The sequence below is a fragment of the Grammomys surdaster genome, unplaced genomic scaffold (assembly GCF_004785775.1).
Source record: "Grammomys surdaster isolate TR1022 unplaced genomic scaffold, NIH_TR_1.0 184, whole genome shotgun sequence".
NCBI lineage: Eukaryota > Metazoa > Chordata > Mammalia > Rodentia > Muridae > Grammomys > Grammomys surdaster.
The window spans coordinates 2,704,599-2,712,663 of NW_021604629.1; the positions used below are offsets into that span (position 1 = coordinate 2,704,599).

General features: G+C 43.9%; 1 protein-coding gene across 3 annotated transcripts in view; it reads right to left on the reverse strand.

Moving 5' to 3' along the window:
- St5 (suppression of tumorigenicity 5) overlaps positions 1-8,065 on the reverse strand; it is a 157,419-nt gene that overhangs the window by 96,249 nt on the left and 53,105 nt on the right. For 2 of the 3 annotated variants that reach the window (XM_028768025.1, XM_028768026.1), the window contains exon 2: positions 1,204-1,293. The gene's annotated coding sequence lies outside the window, so the exon portion shown is untranslated. Of the gene's footprint in view, positions 1-434; positions 939-1,203; positions 1,294-8,065 lie in introns of those variants that run through there. The other variant, XM_028768027.1, reaches the window with a different exon arrangement.

The following is an 8,065-nucleotide window of genomic DNA, read 5'->3' on the forward strand; positions in this document are numbered from 1 at the left end:
AAAAAAAAAAAAAGAAAGAAAGAAAAAGAAAAGAAAAAAAAAAACAAGTCAGACATAGCAGCATGGAGACAAGAGGAGAGCATGAGGTAAATGCGACCAAGCTGCTCAAAAGTTTCCACATAAGAACTACAACAGTGCTCGAGCGATGAGAACTCATTTTCCCATAAAAGAGCCTTCCTGTGAAAATATCCGGTGGCTTTGTGCTAAATAAAAGCAGAATGAAGCCTAAACATCTACGATTCAGTTAGAGTGAGATTAGCTAGATTTGCAAAGTCAAGAAAATTGGCTGTTTCCCTCCTCTTCCCGGAGCTAATAGAATCCAACTGTTGGAGTATGACATCATTCTCGACCCCCAAACCCTGAAGTGACTAGCACAGACACTGGCCTGCCATAAACAGCCCGACTCAAAGCAGGAGGCTCAGAGGTGCCCTTACCTGGTAGTCCGGGTGATTTCTTGCCCACTCCATTTTCCACAGAGGCTGGCTCACACCACAGTCGCTTAGGGAGCCCAGAGCCCCTGAGATCCACCGGCTTAAGCTTCAGTACCTGCTGCGAACTTCCCACAGCTCCTTCCTCTGACCTTTCAAGACACTCCTTCCAGCCAAGTGAGCAGAGCTAGCACAGCTAGCCAGCCAGGCTGGTTGTCATGGAGACCTGTCCTAGGCTGCACACACGCTTGTTGCTCTCACCCAGCTAGGCGCTCTCCCTCAACCCGGTGCCCCAGGAGCGAGCTAGGGCGCGCACGCACATACGTGCGCGTGCTTCCACACATTCTCTGAGTTCTAGCCGGTCTTGAAACAGCCCGGTCTTTTGATCGGCTCAGTTTATGCATGCATTCCACTCCTCCTACCTCCCTTCCCGTCAACCGGGAGCCCAGGACTGTTCCTGGGAACTTGCTGCAACAACCCAGAGGGGAGACGGGTGAGGACAGTGAGTGGACTTGTTTTCCTCCCCTCTAGTGTCTCAGCTTTTATAACTTGGAAGAATCCCTGCCAAAGGGGAGGGAGCTAGCTGAAGGCTTGGAGGGGAAGCAAGCACTTCCTCTGGGTCCTGCAGCAGCAGCAGCAGCAGCAGCAGAATGAGGATGGACCCTAAGGCGTGTTGCCTTGACTTGTTTGTTCGCTTGGGATTTATTCAGGAGCAATTGGGGTGGAAACACAGCTCACATTCCAGAAGCTGGCCTAGCCTGGCCTCTCAGGTTACCTTGTTGACTGTTCAGGTCCTGGAGACGGGTTTTAACCAGTACAGGGTCCCATGGTACTAGTGCCAGAGCCTAAGCAGTCTCTTGTCTTCCTGCAAAGGAGAAGAAACAAACTAGATGAGGACTAGGAACAACCTTGGATACGTCTATAGTCACAGCCAGGACATCAAACACAATGCAAACAGCCTTCTCTCTTCCGATCACAAGACCCACAGCCCAAGTTCAGATCTCCAATGTGAAACTGAGACACTGAACAAGTGCCAGGACCGTACCTGGGAAGGCCCTTTTAGTAGCCCCATGTACGTCTGCTTGGACACTGCCTAACATTCCCTTATTAGATGTACTGTTTTGTTTGATGTTCTTAACTGTTTGAAACACACTGGTCAGATAGGTTTGATTCCATTTTATAGATGGGATCACTGAGGGCCAGAGAGATCAGATACCTAATCCACGCTTACCTAACTAGTTAGGAACTGAGAGTAGAGACCAGTCAAGGATCTCCTAATCCTTTATGTTTTGCTATAAAGCACACAGAAGCTTGTCTTGAAAACTGGCTCATCGGCGGGCTGTGGCGGCACACGCCTTTAATCCCAGCACTTGGGAGGCAGAGGCAGGCGGATTTCTGAGTTCGAGGCCAGCCTGGTCTACAGAGTGAGTTCCAGGACAGCCAGGACTACACAGAGAAACCCTGTCTCGAAAAACCAAAAAAAAAAAAAAAAAAAGAAAAAGAAAAAGAAAAGAAAAGAAAACTGGCTCATTTTCTAAGAACCACATGGGAAAGTGGAGCCTCTAAGTCCTGGCAAGGTAAATCTAACTGTCACCCTTCTAGCCCAAGATTCAGTGACAGATAGCATCTATGACATGCACAATATCTGCTGCAAACTGGAGAGAAAATGCCCTGCCCTACCACCACGTGCTATCTTACATCTTCCCAAAATAACCTCCCAAATCCTGCTTCATTTGCTATTTCTCCAACAGAGTAGTTCTAACACTTATGACTGGTGTTATACTAATTTTACACATTTTAAAAATGTATCTAAAGTAAAGTTAAATTACTTGCTCCCATTTACTGAACCAGGAAATAAAAGATCCAGAACCAGTCTCCAAGCCTTTCAACTTTCTGGCATACATTAAGCAGAACGGTTGCCAAGAATACCAGAGCAAGAATCACAAGACCTTGCCGGTGTCTGACCTCAGCACCAACTGGCCACCTGTCACTGAGCCAGCATCCTGACTTTCTACTTTCTATGAATATATCTTATACTGGGGTGGTGGACGTATGGAGTATGGGGTGTGGGGTGGGGTGTCAAGATGCTTTTAGTCAAAAACACTTCAAATTAGGCACTCAGCTCTCACCGCCCCCCCCCCCCCCCGCCAAATAACTGCTAGTACCATTCCCCCACCAATCTAGTAAATGTATTTTTCAAGTAGAATTCTTTGGAATTGGTAAACGGATTGACTGCATGTGGGAAGGCACGGAGGCTGATGAGGATGAAGACAATGAGGCTCAAGGAGGACATTCTCCAGTGTTGCTCCTCAAAATAATGCTCGGGGGTCCTGATAGAATCTGTAATGCTTACCTTGCAGAATTCCTTGTGATTTTGATTCACCTTCAGTATACTATAAAATTCTCAAAACCAGATTTTGGTTGACTTGAATTTAAATCACAAATATATGCTGAAGATAATGTATAAAACTCGTCACAAAACCCAAGAAGTAATGGCAGATCCTGTAAGCCCCAGAACCCCACATCTGCATAAGAATATAGTATCCCTAAATCTCAGCTTCTCCCTCCTCTTATACACAGCAAGCTCTGCTCTTTTTTTTTTTTTTTTTTTTGAGCCCAAGGAATGCACACTTGCCTTGTCTCCAAACCCAGATGAGGCAAGTCCACCCCTTTCTACAATAAGATAAAATTCACTGTAGTTGACAGTATCAGCTAAAATTTTCTGGGACTCTTCCAGTCATACTTTTAAACAGTGTGAGTCAGGCTACCAAAGCTGAAACAGAGTCAGTCAACTAAAGTAATCTAAATGTTAAAAACCCCTAAGACCAGACACAACGCAGGCCATGCTCCCCCTAGTGGCACACTGGAGTTACAGAAGTTCTTTAGTATCTTGTCCTCAGGAAGAACAAGTTAGGGCCTGAACTGAGGAGACCAGAACCCTTGCTTGTGTGATGCTGTTGCATACGAGCTTCTGGAACTGGAAAGAAGCAAGGCCAGCTAACTTCCTCTGTTGCCTCTTCAGGACTGGATGCAGAGCACGCCTGGTTGACTTTTCCTGAAGGAGGAGGATTTTACAGATCCATGTTGTCTGCCAGTGGGTCAGTCAAGCTTGTAATCCCAACTTCTCAGGAGGCTGAGGTAAACTGCAATGTCAAGAACTGCCTGGGTTACAGAGGGCAGTCTGGGTAATTCAATGAAATCTTGTCTCAAAATTAAAAATAAGGGCTATAGGGCTAGAGAGATTGCTCAATGGTTAAGAACACTTGTTACTTTTGCAGAGGAACCAGGTTTGGTTCCTAGAACACACATGATGGCTTACAACCATCCATAACTCCAGTTCCAGGAGATCCAATACCCTCTGCCCACCTCCATGGCACACACACTTTACACAAACATACACAAGGGCAAAATACTAATATACATAAATAAATCTTTAAGAAATAAACAAACAAAATAAGGGTATGCTTTGAATATGCTTCGACTATGGGAAGTGGGACTATTAAGAGGTGTGGCCTTGTTGGAATAGGTGTGGCCTTGTTGGAGGAAGTATGTCACTGTGTAGGCAGGCTTTGAGAGTTCCTAGTGCTCAGGCTCCACCCAGTGTGGGAGTAAGCGTGTCCTTCTGTTGCCTGTAGAACTCTCAGCTCCTCCAGCACCATGCTGCCATGCTTCCTGCCATGATGATAATGGACTGAACCTCTGAAACTGTAAGCCATCCCCAATTAAATGTTGACCTTTATATGAGTTGCCTTGGTCATGGTGTCTCTTAACAGCAATGAAACCCTAAATAACACAGAGGGCCAATGAGATGGTTCAACAGGTAAAGGGACTTCCTTCAACCCCTGGGATTCATATAGTGGAAAGAGAAAGCTGAAGTTATCTTTGACCTCCATATGCATATCATGGCATACATTTACCCATATATATACCCAAGTAAATAAATGCAATATTTTCAATAAAATACAAGTAAATAGATAAAGCGCTTGCGAGAAAGCTCAAAGAGACAGCACTGACAGACACACAAAAGGCTCTAGATTTCACCCTACCACTACAGGGAAAAAGAAAGAACCACAAGTTTATACACATACTTAGGCCTGAGTGATATCTCCAGTCTCTTTCCCTTCCCACTGCAATCCATTTACCAAGTCCAAATAATTCTACTTGAAAAATATATTTAATATCAGTCCCCTTTTCTCCACTTCAATTGCTACCTATCCTCATTAATTACTGCAGAAATCTAACTATCCTACTTTCACCTCTTGCCCTCAAGGAAAATAAGGAAAAATCAAACTCACTTTCTCATACATTGTCACACAGCAATAAACACAGAAGCCTTCTGTTGCCAACTGGGTAGGGTTCTCCAAACATAGCAAGCAAATCGTCAGTCCAACAGTAGATATATGCCCTCTGGTATAATTCTGACACTGTTTCCCTGGATACTGAACTCAAACCCATGAGGCCCAGTCCTCAATACTGCCTCCCCATCACTTTAGATACCACTTGCTAGGTGAAGACTGTTTTATCTGTGCTTCTGACAAAGCATGTATAAATCTAAATCAGAATTTCCACAATTACATTCTTGGTTTTAATACATTTGCTATTAATAGGCTGGCCCGTAAAACTTTAGGCATCACTTAGATCTACTATTCTATTATAAACAGTGTTATAGATGAAAGAGAGTCATAGAGCGGCTATGGGGGAGGCACAGAGCTTCCAAGTCCTCTCTACAAAAGTCACATGTTTGGCTCCACTATAGTTCTCAAAACCCAGACCTCTGAGGTTTTATGGAAAATTCAGTGTATAAGCACAACAGATTGTATCATTAGTCATTGGTAAGCAACTTAACTTTCACCCCCCTTTCTTTTCCCCAGGAGAAATAAAGTAAGACTAAAGTTACGATCTTCTAAACATAAGCAGCCCCCATCTTGTGGACATCCAGGAGCCCTCAGGCACCAGGCAAATACAAATAGACATATCCTGCTTTGGAGATTCCAAAGGATTTTAGGACTTGTCTGCCAGGAAACAGGAGGAAGACCAAATATACATTCCATAGCATCATACCCTCACAAATCCATTCTCCACACGGCTGTCTGAATCCCCCTTTGACACAGGATCATGTCATTTCCTGTTTAACACTTCAGTGCTTCCCAGAGCTCTTAGGGTGAGCTCTAGGATCTTACTAAGACCTATAAGGACCCCACGTGACCTCCTCTTCCCTCCTCTCAGCATACTTCCTTCCCTTCCCTACTCTGAGCACATGATAGTTTAGCTCACTAAAAATATAAGTTTTTTTTTTCCAGGCTGTCTAGTTGAGCCTGGGACTCCACCCCTAATCTTTGCCCAGATGACTCTAATCTTGCCTCAACTTGACTCTCATCTCCTGATATCCACAGTCCTCAAAATGCAGCTCCTTTAGCTCCCTGTACTTATCCTTCAAATCACTCATTAGGATGTGTAATGTGCTTTAATGCAGTTATTTGCTTAATGTGAGTCCTCCCCATGTAAGAGCAGGAACCTTGACTATTGCGTTACCATAGTCCCTATACTTGATAAAGAGCCAGCACAGAACAGGCACTAAAAAAAAATCTGCAGAATAACTGTGTAAAAACTCTTCCTACAGGAAGGAAACACCCAGAACAACTATTTCATGTCATTCACTGCATCTTCTCATAGATTTACAAACTATAATTACACTCCCCCCCCATAAGTCTTGCCTATGGGCTTAACCAAAAATTCCTGTCAAGTCTCCCTGTGGTTTGTTTCCCAGAGCTTTCCTGGTAAGGTCACTCTCCTAGGGCTGCATTCTAGAGTTTTATAGCCTCTCTCATTACTGGAATACCCATTCATAGGCCCTCCATTAGCACTGTATCTTTGCCAAACCAAGTAAGCTGAGGAATGGCCCAGTTCTCATGATGGCAACATTCTCTGGGGTCAGCTCTATTCAGAGATCACTCACTGTCTTCTCTCTTCCACTGTGTAGTACAGGTTACCATGCTGACAAAAATGTCATTTCTGAACATATGCAGCCAAGAATAACTATGAATGTAGTCCAACACAAAATCACAAACGTGCTTAAAACACAAGGGGTTTGTTGTTATTGCTGTTGTTTTTGTAATTTGATTGCACAATTCTCAAGCATGAACTTTGTTACCCAAAGTCATGCCAGGATGACAAAAAAATTGGACACTGAAAAAAATATGTACATGCATATGTACATGTGTGTGTGTGTGTGTATGTGTCTTTGTGTGTGTATGATTATAATTTCTAGACATATAATATAAGTTTGAAGCAAGGTGTTTTGTCACTACAAAAGAATTAATTGAAAACTTATGTGGGGGCCTGAAGAGATGGCTGAAGAGCATACTGTTCTTCCAGAGAACCAAAGTTCAGTTCCTAGCACCCAAATCAAGTGAGTGTTCTCTGATACTTGAGTTCCAGAGGACCCAACACTCCTGGCCTCCAAGAACACCTGCACTCACACGCACACACTGCTCCCTATATATATGTACAAGCATACACATAATTAAAAGTAAAACAAATATTTTAAAAAGAAATAAAAGCTAGGCAGTGGTGCCGCACGCCTTTAATCCCAGCACTTTGGAGGCAGAGGCAGGCGGATTTCTGAGTTCGAGAGTTCAAGGCTAGCCTGGTCTACAGAGTGAGTTCCAGGACAGCCCGGGCTATACAGAGAAACCCTGTCTCGAAAAACAAAGCAAAAACAACAACAACAAAAAAAAAAACCAACAACAACAAAAAAGAAATAAAATTACTATCTGAGGAAAATAATGAAGTAAAAGCAACAGCACATTGCATGATTTGATCTACTGCCTATTTAAAAACACACTGTCTCCATCTAAAATCCTTACTTCTATATTTTCTTCAACAGCCAACAGTGAAAGATTAACGTATCTCCAACCCATACTTCCCCTGTTGCACTACCCCAGTGTAGGCACGACCACAGCACACCATGACACTGCATATAACCTAGTGCTTTGAAGAATGTCCACACCTTTCTCTCCCACTCTACGTTGCTCACGCTGTTACTGCATCTGGCTGCCTCTCCTTCTCACACTTGCAAAACCCTGCATCCTCCAAGGCCCAACTCAAGGACATCTCCTTTGGGAAATGTTTCTACTTCTCTTGACAAAATTTGTCTTTTCCGTGGGCCCATAGCAGCCTGGGGATGCTTGTCTTATGTTGTATGTAGCACTTTATCTTCATGGCTTGCACACCCTGTCCTCACAAAGGACTGAGCCTCTCTCAGTACAAAGAGTTTAGCAGCTCACTCATCGTAGCAATCAACATGTGTGGGGGATAAATGGAGAAATGGAAAAACTCACCAGATAAGCTAACAGAAGCAGCTGTCCTCCAGAGCAGTGATTCTCAGACAGGCTTACACTGTACAAAGAGAATACATATCCATCTATACTTTATAGAAGATATGATAAGCAGAATCCAGACTGGGTCACTAAAAAAGTGTGTGGTGGCTCGACAATGGTGGCACACAACTTTAACTCCAGCACTCAGGAGGCAAAGGCAAACAGATCTCTGTGAGTTCAAGGCCAGCCTGGTCTACAGAGTGAGTTCCAGGACAGCCAAGGCTACACAGAGAAACCCTGTCTCAAAAACAAAACAAA